This window comes from Monodon monoceros, unplaced genomic scaffold (genome assembly GCF_005190385.1).
Source record: "Monodon monoceros isolate NGI ecotype Baffin Bay Population unplaced genomic scaffold, NGI_Narwhal_1 Super_Scaffold_17, whole genome shotgun sequence".
NCBI classification, from domain to species: Eukaryota; Metazoa; Chordata; class Mammalia; order Artiodactyla; family Monodontidae; genus Monodon; species Monodon monoceros.
The window spans coordinates 9,606,755-9,620,800 of record NW_021703773.1 but is presented as its reverse complement, the minus strand read 5'-3'; the positions used below and the strand labels follow the sequence as shown (position 1 = coordinate 9,620,800).

The 14,046-nt window shown below is 36.4% G+C and overlaps 1 pseudogene; it reads left to right on the top strand.

Moving 5' to 3' along the window:
- The first annotated feature begins 7,282 nt into the window (after positions 1-7,282).
- Positions 7,283-7,692, top strand: LOC114897677 (annotated as a pseudogene).
- The last annotated feature ends 6,354 nt before the right edge of the window (positions 7,693-14,046 follow it).

Here is a 14,046-nt window from a genome sequence, read left to right as displayed (position 1 = left end):
TCATTATATGTTTGTTTCATATATAATGTGCAATTTTAAGCTGTACTTAGAGGAATAGGAAAAAGTATGTCTACTCCATCTTCACAGAAGTGGAAATACTTATGTTTTGGTCTTACAAAATTTTTTAGTTATTCTTGATCCTTTGAATTTTCATGAAAACTATAGAATCACCTTGTCAACTTCTAGGAAAAAAAAATTCTGGGCTTTGATTGGCTTTACTCTGAATCTATAGATGAATTTGGGGACAACTGCCCTCTTAACAATATTAAGATTTGTTACCCATGATCACCAATAGAGCTCTCTTCATATTTGTGTCATTAGTTTTTCTCACCAATGTTTTGCAGCTTTCAGCATACAAATCTTACAATATTTTGTTAGATTTATACCTAAGTATTCCCTGTTTTATTGATATTGTAAATAGTGCAGTTTTTTTTAATTCCAATTTTTGACTTTGTATATGTCCATTGTATCTTTCAAGTTGCTAAGTTCATTTATTAGTTTTCACATCTTTTATGTTGATTCCTTAGGTGTTCTACATAGATGATCCTGTTGTCTGTGAATCAAAACAGTTTTATTTTTTCTTTTCCAATCAGGATGTCTTTACTTTTTTCTTGCCTAACTGCACTGTTTAAAACCTGCAGTACAATGTTGAGTAGAAGATGTAAGAGTGAATATCTATGCCTTGCACCCAACAGTATAGATCAGGCATTCAGTTTTTTACCTTTATGTATGTTATGTAAGATTTTTTGTATGTGCTTATCTGTTTGAGGATACTCTCTTCTATTCTCCCCTTGTTGAGGATTTTTATCAACACGTTACACTACAATAGATGCTAAATGAAATTCTTCAGGCTTATGAAGAATTATATTAGTTAGAAATTTGGATCCATAAAAAGAATCAATGGGTTTAGGAAATGGTATATATTTAGGTAACTATATAATACATTGGGGTTTTTTTTCCTCTTTCTAAATTATTTGAAACAAAAATTGATTTTTAAAGAAAAATAATATTGTGGCATGTATAAATATGTAGTAGGAAAGTATATGACAACAATAGCACAAAGGATTGGAGGGACGAAATAGGAAGAATGCTATCATACATTTCCTACATTAAAATGAGCTGATACAGTATCAATCTATATAACATCAACATATGGCAAGCTGTAATAAACTAATAATAATAAATTAATACACTCTGCTTAATATTAATTCATACACGGCCTTAACTAATAAATAATTTTTTTCCTTTAACTAATTCATTTCCGTAGGCTCAACTTTTTGTCTTTCAAACACACAAACAGCCTTAGTACTTTCTGCCTAGAACATCATTCCTTTCAATCTTGGAGCATCAGGCTCCTTCTTGTCATTTAGGTCTCAGCAATAAGTTACTCCTCAGTGATGACTTTTTTCACAATTAAGCTACAAAGCTCTCCTTATGTATATTTTATATGTAAGATTATTTTTTTAATGTTTATTTTCTCCCTGGCGCCACATTTGTTTAATACCTCCTCACTACTATTCATTGCTCTTTGCACTTCTGGCTCCTGGCACAATGCTTATACAGTTGTCTCCCCTTATGGGGCATATGTTCCAAGACCCCCTGTGGATGCCTGAAACCACTGATAGTATCAAACCCTATATATACTATGTTTTTTTCCTGTACATACATACCTATGATCAAGTTTGTTATAAATTAAGCACAGTAAGAGATTAAAACTGATAACAAAATAGAACAATTATAACAATATACTGTAATAAAAGTTATGTGAATGTGATCTCTCTCTCTCAAAATATCTGATTGTACAAACTTGATGCCTTTTACATCTTAACTATGCACTTACCACGCATTGTAACCATAACTTGTGTAGTTTGAGGGGAAACAAAACTAGCACAAATTTCTTTTTCCTTCTTCACAATCTCATGGATAAAAGAATTGTTCTCAATGTAGATCTTGGCAACCTCAGCATACAACTTTTTTCTGTCCTTATTAAACCAAGAACTTTCACCTTTTCACTTAAAAGGAGCACTTTTCAGCTTCTCTTTGGCATATCTGAATTGCCAGCCTCACTACTCTTGTGCTTCAGGGCTGTTGAGTAAAACAGGGGTTACCTGAACACAAGCACTGTGATAGCGACAGTCCACAGTCAATCTGATAACTGAGAAGGCTAAAGAGATGAATGCGGTACGCTGGACAAAGGGATGATTCACATCCTGGGGGAATGGATCTGGACGTCAGGAGACTTCATCACACTGCTCAGAATGGCATCTGATTTAAAAGTTATGAATTGTTTATTTCTGGAATTTTTCATTTAACATTGTTGACCATGGTTGACCACAGGTAAATGAAACTGAGGAAAGGGAAACCATGGATAAGGGGAGACAACCGTTCTTTAAAAGCCCCAAAAGTCTTCATTTCATGAAGTTGGGCATATGCACCTGGGGCAGAACCAAGTTACAGGCATAGTCTCTAAGGACATCACTGGAATCTAGGTTCAAACTGATGGGGAAGCCGCAGTGACTGTTTTCTCCTTGGCAGCCATTACACTCACCTGGCAAATCAAGACTAGTTGACTTTTCATCTCTTCTCCATTAAGTACTTTTGGTGAAAATTAACAAGTAGTCAAATGATCAAACTCTGTGCATCTACAAATGCAAAGAGAAGAAGAAAGAACCACATTAATTTATGAAACTTTAAGTAATTTACAGTTGGCTCTAGCTCAAAATTATAGCCTAAGGAAAGATGTTAATTTCTCATAGCTTTTTAGCAGAAGAATTTTCTCTTTTGTAAATTTAATTCACACTTTTCGTGTAGAGATGGCCTTTCCTGGACTTCCTACGGCAATCCCAACAGCGGTCATCTCCCCCACTCTCAAGCTATGTGTGCTAATTTATTTTTTCAGATAATATGGCCACCATACCTTTTGGCATTTTTCCATAATATTTCTTATATCTAAATTGCTTCCTGCTACTGTCCACCAAATAAATTGCCCCTTCTTTTCACTTTCTTTCAGACTCTGATTACTGTATTTCTAGATAACTTTAACTGAGATTTATTGCGCACTTAATCTGTACCAGGCTTCATATTTAGCTTGTACACACTTCAGGTCATTGAAAAGTTTCATGAACAACTATGAGATCGGTTTGTTCCTCTCTTACTTTAACGAATGAAAAACTTGGGTGAAAGGGTCTTAAGTAATATTCCTAAGGCTACATATCTAATGAACGACCAAGCTGGGACCCAAAGTCAGGTCAGTCTGTCTTTAGAATTTGCGATTGTAATCACTGAGTGATGCTATCTCATTCATCTGTACTTAATTTATTTTTTATTTAGCCTTACTCATTTCCCACCCCAAGTCCCATTTGAACTACATTCTCTGTGTCTTTTACTCTAAATATTTCCATTGCACGGAGATTTCATATTTCGTTTTCAAAATTCTTTATAGATTCTCCTCCCTTTTTTGTTTCTTATATTGCTTAGCTCTTTTTTAAAAAAAGAGACTGTGCCTACACTTTTCTCTTTGCCATGTGCTATTTTAAAATAAGGCTCAGAACTCCAGGAAGTTCTGTGGGAGTTCAGCTGGAAATCAGAGTTTCCACAACACTGCAGATATTCTTTGCAAACCCCAGAATTCTCCAGAATGGTAGCCTTTCTTAGGTGTTCCTCCAGAAAAGATGTCCAGGTTACCTCAGTAAGAAATGAAGCCTTCAGACAAAGCTGTTTGGAATGTGGTAGCAGGCCTTGGTATATCCACAGATTTCTCTAGAATCTTGAGGAACCTTACTCCCCTCAAATTCATCTCTTGTTAGCAAAAGATACTCAGTGAATTCGTACTTGAGGACATAAATGGCCTGAGGACAATCTGTTCAAAACTTTTCTGGACTGCTTGTCAACTTGTGTGCAATCCAGGGCAAGAGCCATGTCTACCAAAGGTGAATCATTAAGCCTGGGATGGCCAGCAGGAGATCTGAATTCTTGTCTTGGCTACTGTTAAAAATAGCTGACTATACCACAGGCAATTCCCTTCAGCAGCCTGGGATTCAGAACCCTATTTTCCAAAAGTAGATAAATGCTAGCAATTAAATGATTTCACATTATAATGCAATCCAAAGTCTAGTAGAGACAAGTATTCTGGTGTGTCTGTGATGGTGACTCTAAACCTGTTATCTTTTTAAAAACGTTTCCATATAATTGGCCCAATAATCTGCTAATCGTGACACTTGTGAGTCATGGAGAAGCTGCTGTGTAGGTGGGTTTAGGCCACCTACAGTTCGAGCCACAGGGCAGCTTTGATTTGTTTCGCTGCAGACGAGCTCCTACAGCCAGCTTTGACATTGGCCAAGGAGGCACAGTGCTGCCTGCCGCACACACCAAATTCTTGATTTTTTGATGAGAAAGGGAGTATTCTTTATCTTGTTCTCTCCACTGTAGTACTGACAGGGGTTAGAGGGGACAGACAGACAGCTTGTGGGCTGAGCACTGCAGATGGCTGTCCTCCAACGCAAACTCCTTCCCTCTCTCTGCCAAGCAGACCTCCGTAGGGACGCTGCTAGGCCATCCAAGGTTTAGCTCTACTGACATGGGACTGGAAACTGGACAAGAAATGGAAATGCACTGTGACTTCCTCTGTCCTCTTCTGCTCCTTGAGCCAAATAGCAAATCAAGCTTTGGTTTCAAGGGGGAAAAATATGAGACTGAAGGAAAGAGAAGGTGTTAGTTTCTTCACCCCGTTTCCCCACGCCTGCTCACTTGTGGTCACTACCTTAGTTACATGAAACATCTGTTTCCAGGTAACCCGACAGATCCTGAGAATAGCACCTTGGAATTCTGTCTCTTTTGGGTCCTTCTGAAATGTTCTCACAGAGTAATGTGGTTGCTTTTTTTTTTTTTTTTTTTTTTCAACAAAATGTTTCTCCTTTCTAATTCAGTTCTCTCTTTAGTTTGCTATTGGAACCAGAGACAACAATAATTTCGTTGGAAATTGAATCAATTGAGAAGCACTGGGAATGACTATGGTTTTAACCTCAGGTTGGGTTTCTTGGAATTCTGGGCCAAGTCCCTTTCCCAGTTGCTCAGAGGAAGTTTCAACGGATGTCATTGGAAATTGTATGTGTGTACGTCTGTGTGTAATTTAGGTCACAGTGGGGCCTCAAGGATCCAGAAAAAACTCTTGTTTTTTCTAGCGACTACCTCACTCTTCATGCCCAGCTAATATTTGGATCCATGTGATGCTGATGAACCAGGAAACCATTCCTATCTTTCTCAGCTTGAGATCACAAAGCTGTTCCCCTTATGGGGGAAATCAGAGAGATTTTTGTTCACACATCAATGTTTTACAGGCATAGACCTTTCCAAAATACTCTTTCACACATTCAGGATGCATATTTAGATAATCAGCTGATATAACTCAGAAGAAATTATTTATTCACGCTTTAAAATTTTTTTACTTCAAATTTTAAGGGAAAATGATTGGAGTTACCCTCATCTAAAAGGGCAAAAAACTCTTAGTATACAACAAAAACCACACTTTGATCCATTTCCTTTCATTTAACCAAATTCACAATTTATCTTGCTTCATTCCAACTAAACTCCAGTATTTAATGACGGGAGAATAGATGAAGCTCCATATTTTCCTAACTTCTCCCAAGCCCATTTTATAACCTGTCCTTTTGTCTTCTTTCAACACAACCGTGGTAAATTGTGCAAGTAATATCTTCAAGGATGTGATGAGAAACTAATTTCTCAAGGAGTACAAGTTAATACATTCTACCTCTAACCTCTACCCTAGCTCTTTTTCTCTTCCTCTTATTTGTCTGTCTTCCTTGGACACATTCAATCTATTTTCTTTTCTTCTAGGCTCTCCTTTGAATTCTCATACAATGTTGGCAGCTCCCTAATGGCTTTCCTAGTCCCGCGTAGACAAGGTACAGAATAATTCCAAAGCTGTGGCTCTAGTCTCTTCCTCCTCCTTGAAGTGCAGTATGAAGCATAGGATGGACCTGGTAAATTTAATAACTGCTCTTGTTGGATTAAAAGATCCAACCTGACAGTATTGGGTCCGTAGTTTTCCATAAATCTTCCTCACTTCCTGACCCTTTTTAAATTTCTGAAATATTGATTACTATTTATACTCATCCACCCCCAAAATAAAAGCAAAATTCAAAAATCCTGAGCAACTTCATGGTTCTAAACCAGCCATAAAACCCATCATTCTGACTCTTCTGTTTCTTTTCAGGCATTATTTGGCTCTTGTTCTAATTTAAAACTCTGGTTTGCACCCAAATCTTAGTGAAAATTAAGGCTTGTTTTTTTCTTTCTTCCATATTAGGTTTTTTTGCAGAGTATATCTTATTCAGTCTGGCAGGTTTTTTTGTTTTGTTTTGTTTTTGAAAAATAATTTCCCTGCTCCTCTGGCCCACAAGCTCCCCTGCTCCCAACACACACAAAATGTAGAATTTGTTCACTGGACCCTGTCTCAGCAGAATCTGTCCTCTGGGTTCCCTGTCTCATTTTAGTAGCTCTTGATGCCTCCTCTGTTGTCTTGTGACTGCTCACTCTAGGTAAGTGGAGGGGAACCCAGAGTGGGAATGTAAGGAATATCCAGTGTCTAGTCAAGGTTCCTTCTCCAGAAATAGTGACCTTCTAGGTATTACCAACTTCATCTCAGAAGGCAGTGGTTCATCGATTCTGGCTGGTGAAAAAGATACACTCCATGAATGCAGGAATTCCTACCTGCTTTGTTCATAGCACTTGGAACAGCACCTGGCACACTAGGTTTTCAGTAAGTATTCTGTGAATGAATGAATTAGATATCCATGAATGAGGCATCCATTTATGAATTGAATTTTGTTTTTAATTCAAAAGAAAGTTCAGCAATTTTAGGTCAAAAGGCATTTTCATGCTGCAATATTTAACATTTTAAGTGTTCTCATTTTCATCACTAACAGAGATTACATAAGAACCAACCAACAATCAAATAAAAAATTGATTGGGCTTAGCCAGCTGAGGAAGAGAGAGAGACACTTCTGGAAGAACCATCATGATGGCTGCCCCAAAAGAATCCCAAGTTCTATTTAAATATGAATCGGTTGGTGATGACAATACTGGTAAACTATATTTTCAAAGTGTCATTTGACTCATGAGTTTGAGATGTAGTCACTTTGATTGTTGAAGTCTATCGCCCCATGTTTCATACCAACAATAGACTTTTTAAAGTCAATGAATTAGACATACATTTGGTAGCCTGAGAAATGGCTATTTGATCCAAGCCCAGCAAGCCATTGTAATGTTTGATGTGACATCGAGAGTTACAAGTGTGCACCTAAGTGGCACAGAGATCTGGTAGGAATATATGAAAACATCCTCACCTTATTGCATGGCAACATAGTGCGTATTAAGGACTGAGAAATTAAGGAAAAATCCATTGTCTTCTAATGAAAGAAGAATCTCCAGTAATATGAGATTTCTGCCAGAAGTAACTACAACTTTGAGAAGCCTGTCCATTGGCTTGCTAGGAAACTAACTGGCGATCCTGACTTGGAGTCTGTTGGCACGGGTGCTCTCACCCCACCAATCACAGTCATGGACTCAGTTTTGGAAGTTCAGTATGAGCACGGCTTAGAGGCTGCTCAGACTACTATTCTCCCAGAGAGAATGATACCCTGGGAGAAAAGGAAGCTGAAGTCCGAGGTCTAGTTTTATAGGCAACTGTCTTGTGATGTCCAGTAAGCAGTGTGTTTGTGACTTTATTACACAGCTAACCAGATATATCCTTCATCCTTATGATGCTAAATGAATGGGATTTGAAATGAATGTGGCAGTTTAAAAAAATACCTTTATATTTTACTTCCATATTTGGCTGTTTGGACTCCAGTTGTTTCTTTCCTGAGTTTCAAATATAAGACTGCTGTGGTCACAGCACACACAGAAGCACACAAAAAAATCAGTGGGTTTGGACTTTTCTTCTGGAATTGGACCATATATAGGTAAATAAAATATCACCGCGGAAAACCCCTAAATGTCCAATAGGTTAATAAATTAGTAAACCATGTAACAACTGATTTAATATTTCACAGTACTCAAAATAGTGATTATTAAAAATTTTAAATAGCATGAAAAAATGCTTATGCTAAGTTGTTAAGTCAGACACAAATTGAATATACATATAGTCACAACTGTAGTTCAAAAATAAATAAGCCTAATGGGAAATACATTTTAAAAGTTAACATGATGAGATTATGGTTAGCTTTTTTTCTTTTTCTTTTTCAATATATTTTTAAATTTTGATAATTAATATATGTAATTATAATGAAGGAGAAAACCTTTTATTTCAATTGACAAAAAAATAAATCATCAAGTGTGTAAAAATACTTTGAAAATTAAAAAAAAGAAACAATGCAAAATAGCACCTCATCATCAGATTGCTGGGAAATATTTGCAAATGTAAAAAGTTGATTATAATTTATCTACATCATGAAAAGCAATTAACAATTAGATGACAAATGCATTGCTTTGTAATGATTCAACAGCAAAACGAATTCAAAATATACTTTTCAGTAATCAAATCAGCACAATTATGAAAAATTGTTCATGTCCTTTTTTGGTTTGTTTCCCTCATATAAGCCTGTATTCCTGTGCTTTTTGGCCATAGCTGCATAAACTAATTAATATTTCAGTGGGTCTATGTACTACCCTAACCACACACCTCCCCCACCCCCAATAGTTCCCTGGTCTGAATTAAAGTAATTATTCTATTGGAAAAATAGTTCCAATAGCTTAGCTCACTGGCCCTGGCCTGATTATTGTGATTATAAGCTATTAACTGAAATCAATGCTATTGGCCACATGCTGGCTTAGTTACGCAGTGTCCAAATTTTTTGCCTTCTATTTGCATCTATTTTTGCAAGGGAAAAGAAAAGAATAAATGATCCTAGTCTATATTTTTAAACTAACCAAATGTATTATTTTCCACAAAGTTTCCTTCATTACACAATATTTTAAAAACCTCTATCCTTGTTTCCTGTTCTTTATTGTTCCTTCCATTCACTCATTTACCCTGCAGGCATTTTTTTAAAGTAAATTTTTTTGTTTTAGAATAGATTTAGATTTACAGAAAAAAAAAACAAACCTGGGAAGATAATGCAAAGTTCCCACATACATCACAGCCTGTTTTCTTTATTATTTAATATTATTTCTCTATTCTTTAGTATGGTGCATTAGTTACAATTAATGAACTAATACAGATACATTATTATTAACTAGAGTCCATACTTCATTCGCATTTCCTCAGTTTTCACCTAATGCCCTTTCCTGCTCCAGGATCTCATCCAAGATACTACATTACATTTAATTGTAATGTCTCCTTAGATCCCTCTCAGCTATGACAGTTTCTCAGACTTTTCTTGGTTTTGATGACCTTGAGAGTTTTGAGGAGTACTTACTAATCACGTATTTTGTAGAATTTTCCTCAATTGAGATTTGTCTGTTGTTTTTCTTACAATCAGACTGGAGTTATGTGTTTTAGGAGGAAGATCACGGAGGTGAAGGGCTATTCTCATCACATCATATCACGGGCACATATTAACCCCATGACTTATCACCGTTGATTTTCATCACTGTTGATTTTGATCACTGTTGATCACTAAGGTAGCCTTGTAGGGGCTCTCCCCTGTAAAGTTACTTTACCCCCCTCCCATTCCATACTGTCCTCTTTGGAAAGAAACCGCTATCCACAGACCATCCTTAAGGAATGGAGAGTTATGCCCCACTTAGTAGAGGGCAGAGCATCTACATAAATTATTATGAATGCTTCGGCATGGGAGATTTGTTGAGTCTCCCTATTAATTGATTCAATACTTTAGTTATATCATATGGACTCTTGGATATTTATTTTATACTTTGAGTTACAATCTACTACTACTTAATTTTGTTGCTGAAATTGTTTCAGTTTGGGCCATTGGGAGATCTTTCCATTGGCTCTGGTGTCCCTTTGATATACCCTCATCCTTGTAGAGTTTTGGTTTTTTGGGGGATTGGGGTTTTCTTTGTTTGTTTTTTGCACTTCCTTACTTTTTGATACTAAAAGATGCCCAGGTTCTTCATCATAGATATTTTCTGCCCCAGTCTTAGAATTAGCCATTTCTCTAAGGAGCCCTGTTTCTGTCTATTGTAGAGTGGTACTAAAAACCAAATCTGGGTGCTAGGTGTGCTCATTGCTCCTAGGGTGTTGTTGCCCCCAGACCCTCCCAGCTGACAGAGCAAGGAAATATGTGTGTTATACTAACCGGTGTGTGTGTGTGTATCACACCTCTATGTATTTCTATTTGCAACCATCTTCATCTATATTAAGCTAAACACGAGTTTATACCTGTGATTTCAATTCTAATCCATTACCATATGAATCATTCTAGCCTCCTCTCCTTGATTAGCTCAAACTCCCACCCCAATAGTAAGAAACCTGGATCTTCCCATCACCATCTGTTTACTTAATTGTTCAATTTCAGCATACATGCACAGTGGTGTCAGAATTGTTACACCATACCCAGGCACTTATTTTTAAGTGGAGTTTTCGGGGTTGCATGAATTTGAGCTGAATATTTTTTTAAATAATCTTCATTACTTAAATTTCATTATATTTACCTCATAACTTAAATGTCCCTATTAGCATAAGCCTATGATCAAAGATGATATTAGCAATGGAAAACATCATAAATAATTTTAGTTCACTCATCCCCCCCCAATTTGACTGAGATATAAAACTGAGTCTGGAGAGATGCATACTCAAGTTCACAAAGATAAGAAACAGTTATAAGTTAGTATTTGGTACAAAGATGTATGTGTTAAAATTGATGCTTGATACACTATCTTTACATTTCTTTTGAACGTTCATAAAGATACATGAAAAGGCAAGAAATTGCAACTCTGCTGGAAAGTAATAATAAGAGAAGAAAGAATACTAATAGAAACTTCAATAATTGTAGCCCCATCGAATTGGACAGAGAAAAATCCTAGAGTTTTCTTTACTTATGCACAGAACAAATGCAGATGGACCAGAAGATGATAGGAAAATATTTTGGTTCATCTTCTCTGATCATTCTAATTCTGTAATAAAGGAGCATCAATGTCTGGAAATATGTCTCACATACCATTCTGATTATTGGAAATTATTTTTTAAGATATTTGTCCAGCAATAAAATCATCAATAAAAATATTGGGAGCGATAAAAAACAAACAAAAGCATAAGTAAGGAGATGCTTTCCTGGATGCAGAGCAAAAGAAGGGGCGATAATTATGAGAAAGAAGTTGTTGATATGGAAACAGAGAATGGATAGTTTGCCTATATTGGAAATCAGAAAATCATATGTTTTTCAAAGTCTGGGCAGTCTAAGTCATAACTGAAGTAAAAATATAATTACTGGGATTATTGTTTACATATAAAATCATTAGCCACCTGGAAATTCAAAATAATCAACTAATAAGCTCCTAGAATTAATAAGAAAGAGCAGTAAGGTGACAGGATACAGAAAAACTACAAAGAAATTATGATCTTTATTCGTTTATTACATAATGAAACATAATGTAAAAGTATCTCAGTGCCAGCGGTGTTAGGGAACTGCTCACATAGTAAAGGGGAAAGCACAAACTTGAAAGCGAAATGGGCAATAAGCAGTCTTCAGGATCAAAAGGTTAGAAGATGCTGCTTTCAATGGAGGAACAGATTTTGACCATGTTGCACTGCCTTCTGTTTTCTGTGCTACCTTGAGGAAGGGAGGGACTAACTGTATTAATGGCTAACATTTATATGGTGCTTATGAAACAGATACTGTTATAAATGCTATATACATATTAACACACTTAATCCTACTGTAGACTTAAGTCTACAGGGTCAAGAAGCTGGGAGAACTCAGCCATAAAAAGGAATGGAATATTGTCATTTGAAGCAACATGGATGGATCTAGAGATTCTCATACTAAGTGAAGTAAGTCAGAGAAAGACAAATATCATATGATATCCGTTACAGTGGCATCTAAAAAATGATACAAATGGACTTATTTACAAAAAAGAAACAGACCCACAGACATAGAAAACAAGTTTATGGTTACCAAGGGGGAAGGGGGTGAGGGATAAATTAGGATTAACAGATACAAACTACTATATATAAAATAGATAAACAACAAGGATTTAAGGATTTACTGTATAGTACAGGGAACGATATTTGACATCTTATATATATATTATATATATATATAAATATATATATATGAAACTAAATCACTTTGCTGTACACCTGAAACTAACAGGTGTACATTGTAAATCAACTATAGTTCAATTATTTTTAAAAGTTGGGAGAACTCCAACAGGATAAACCAAAAAATCCATACCAAGGCACATCATAAACAAACTTCTGAAAACTAAAGACAAAAAAAAAAAAAATCTGGACAACAACCAGAGAAAATGGACACCTTATTTATAGGGGGGAAATTTTTTAGAATGACAGCAGGTTTCTCTTCAGGTAGTACTCATTTCTCTCCATTTTATAGGTAAATAAACAGAGGCGCGAAACATTCAGGAACTTTCTCCTGGTCTCCAAGCTAGAAAGTGGAGATGGCAGGTTCTGTGTTCTTACCCTGTGCTTAGCCACAACTAAGCTTCCACTATTTTAAAGGTTCACAAACATACAAGCCCAAATCACCAGAACACCAATTTATATGGGGTTGTGGAGTCAAAGCCCCAGTTAGTAATAAAATGTGATTCTATCTGGAATGTTTTTCATACATACATGTGTTTCTTGGGACTCTCCTTGTAGTTTCAGAGAAACTGTGAACTGGTGGAGGACTCAAGTGTTCTAGATCCCACAGAGACTCAACTTAGAAATAGTAACAATATACATATACAATTTATAAACTTAACAAGAACCATGTGGCACCTATAAAATAAAAATAAAACACCAACAAACCAACCAAAAGAAATAAAAGAAGATTTAAGGAATTCCACTTCAGAGAACAGGAAGTAGATGTACTTCTTCCTGTTCCTCCCTCTAATTACAACTAAAACTCCTAGACATTATGTACAAAGCAAACAGAGGGAGACTCTGAAAGGTAGAAAGAAGGCCGACAGGGTAGGGATCTCAGAACCTGAGAAATGATAGCGTGGTGAGTTACATTAATGGGCTTTTTGAGTTTGTTTGTTTGTTTGTTTGTTGCCTCTTAAACCCACTATGGAGCTAAAGAAGCCAGCAGTCTGGGACTGCCAAGTACACAGACAAAAAAATCCATCCCCAACAAAAGCCTGTTATCTGTAGGTAAAGGAAGAAGATAGAGACAGCCTAGAAAGAGAGAATGTTGAGATCATCTACTCCAGCCAAACACAAAAACAACAGTAAAGTGGCCCTACCCATGTCATTAAAGATTGAGAGCAAAGTCTAGACTTCCATCCCAAGAGTTTGCAACAAGGTTTTCCAACACCCCTGCAGAAGTAGTATCTGAAAAGGGAGCTGTGCCTTTTGTTTCCCAAAGAGAGGTAAAGGGGCCTTACCAGCAGGGCGAGGGAAGACCACAAGAGGAGCCTGGACTTCAACACCTGCCCAGCATCAGTGAGTCATCTCTTCTTCTCCTTAACTGGTGGTGTCAGAAGAAGCCTAGTGGAGAGTCAGGACTTTTATTTTAATTGCAGTTATCATTTACTTACAATGTGATATTAGTTTCAGATGTACAACACAGTGATTTGATATTTTTATAGATAATACACCTCATAAAGTTACTATAAAATATGAGCTCTATTCCCTGCACTGTACATTACATCTTTGCATCTTATTTATTTTATACCTATTAATCCCCTATCTTGCCCCTCCCCATAGCCCTCTCCCCACTGGTAACCACTAATTTGCTTTCTGTGTTTGTGAGTCTGTTTTGTTATATTTGGTCATTTGTTTTATTTTTCAGGTTCCACGTATAAGTGAAAACATACACATTTGTCCTTCTCTGTCTGACTTATTTCACTAAGCATAATACCCTCCAGGTCCATCCATGTTGTTGCAAATGGTCTTATTTT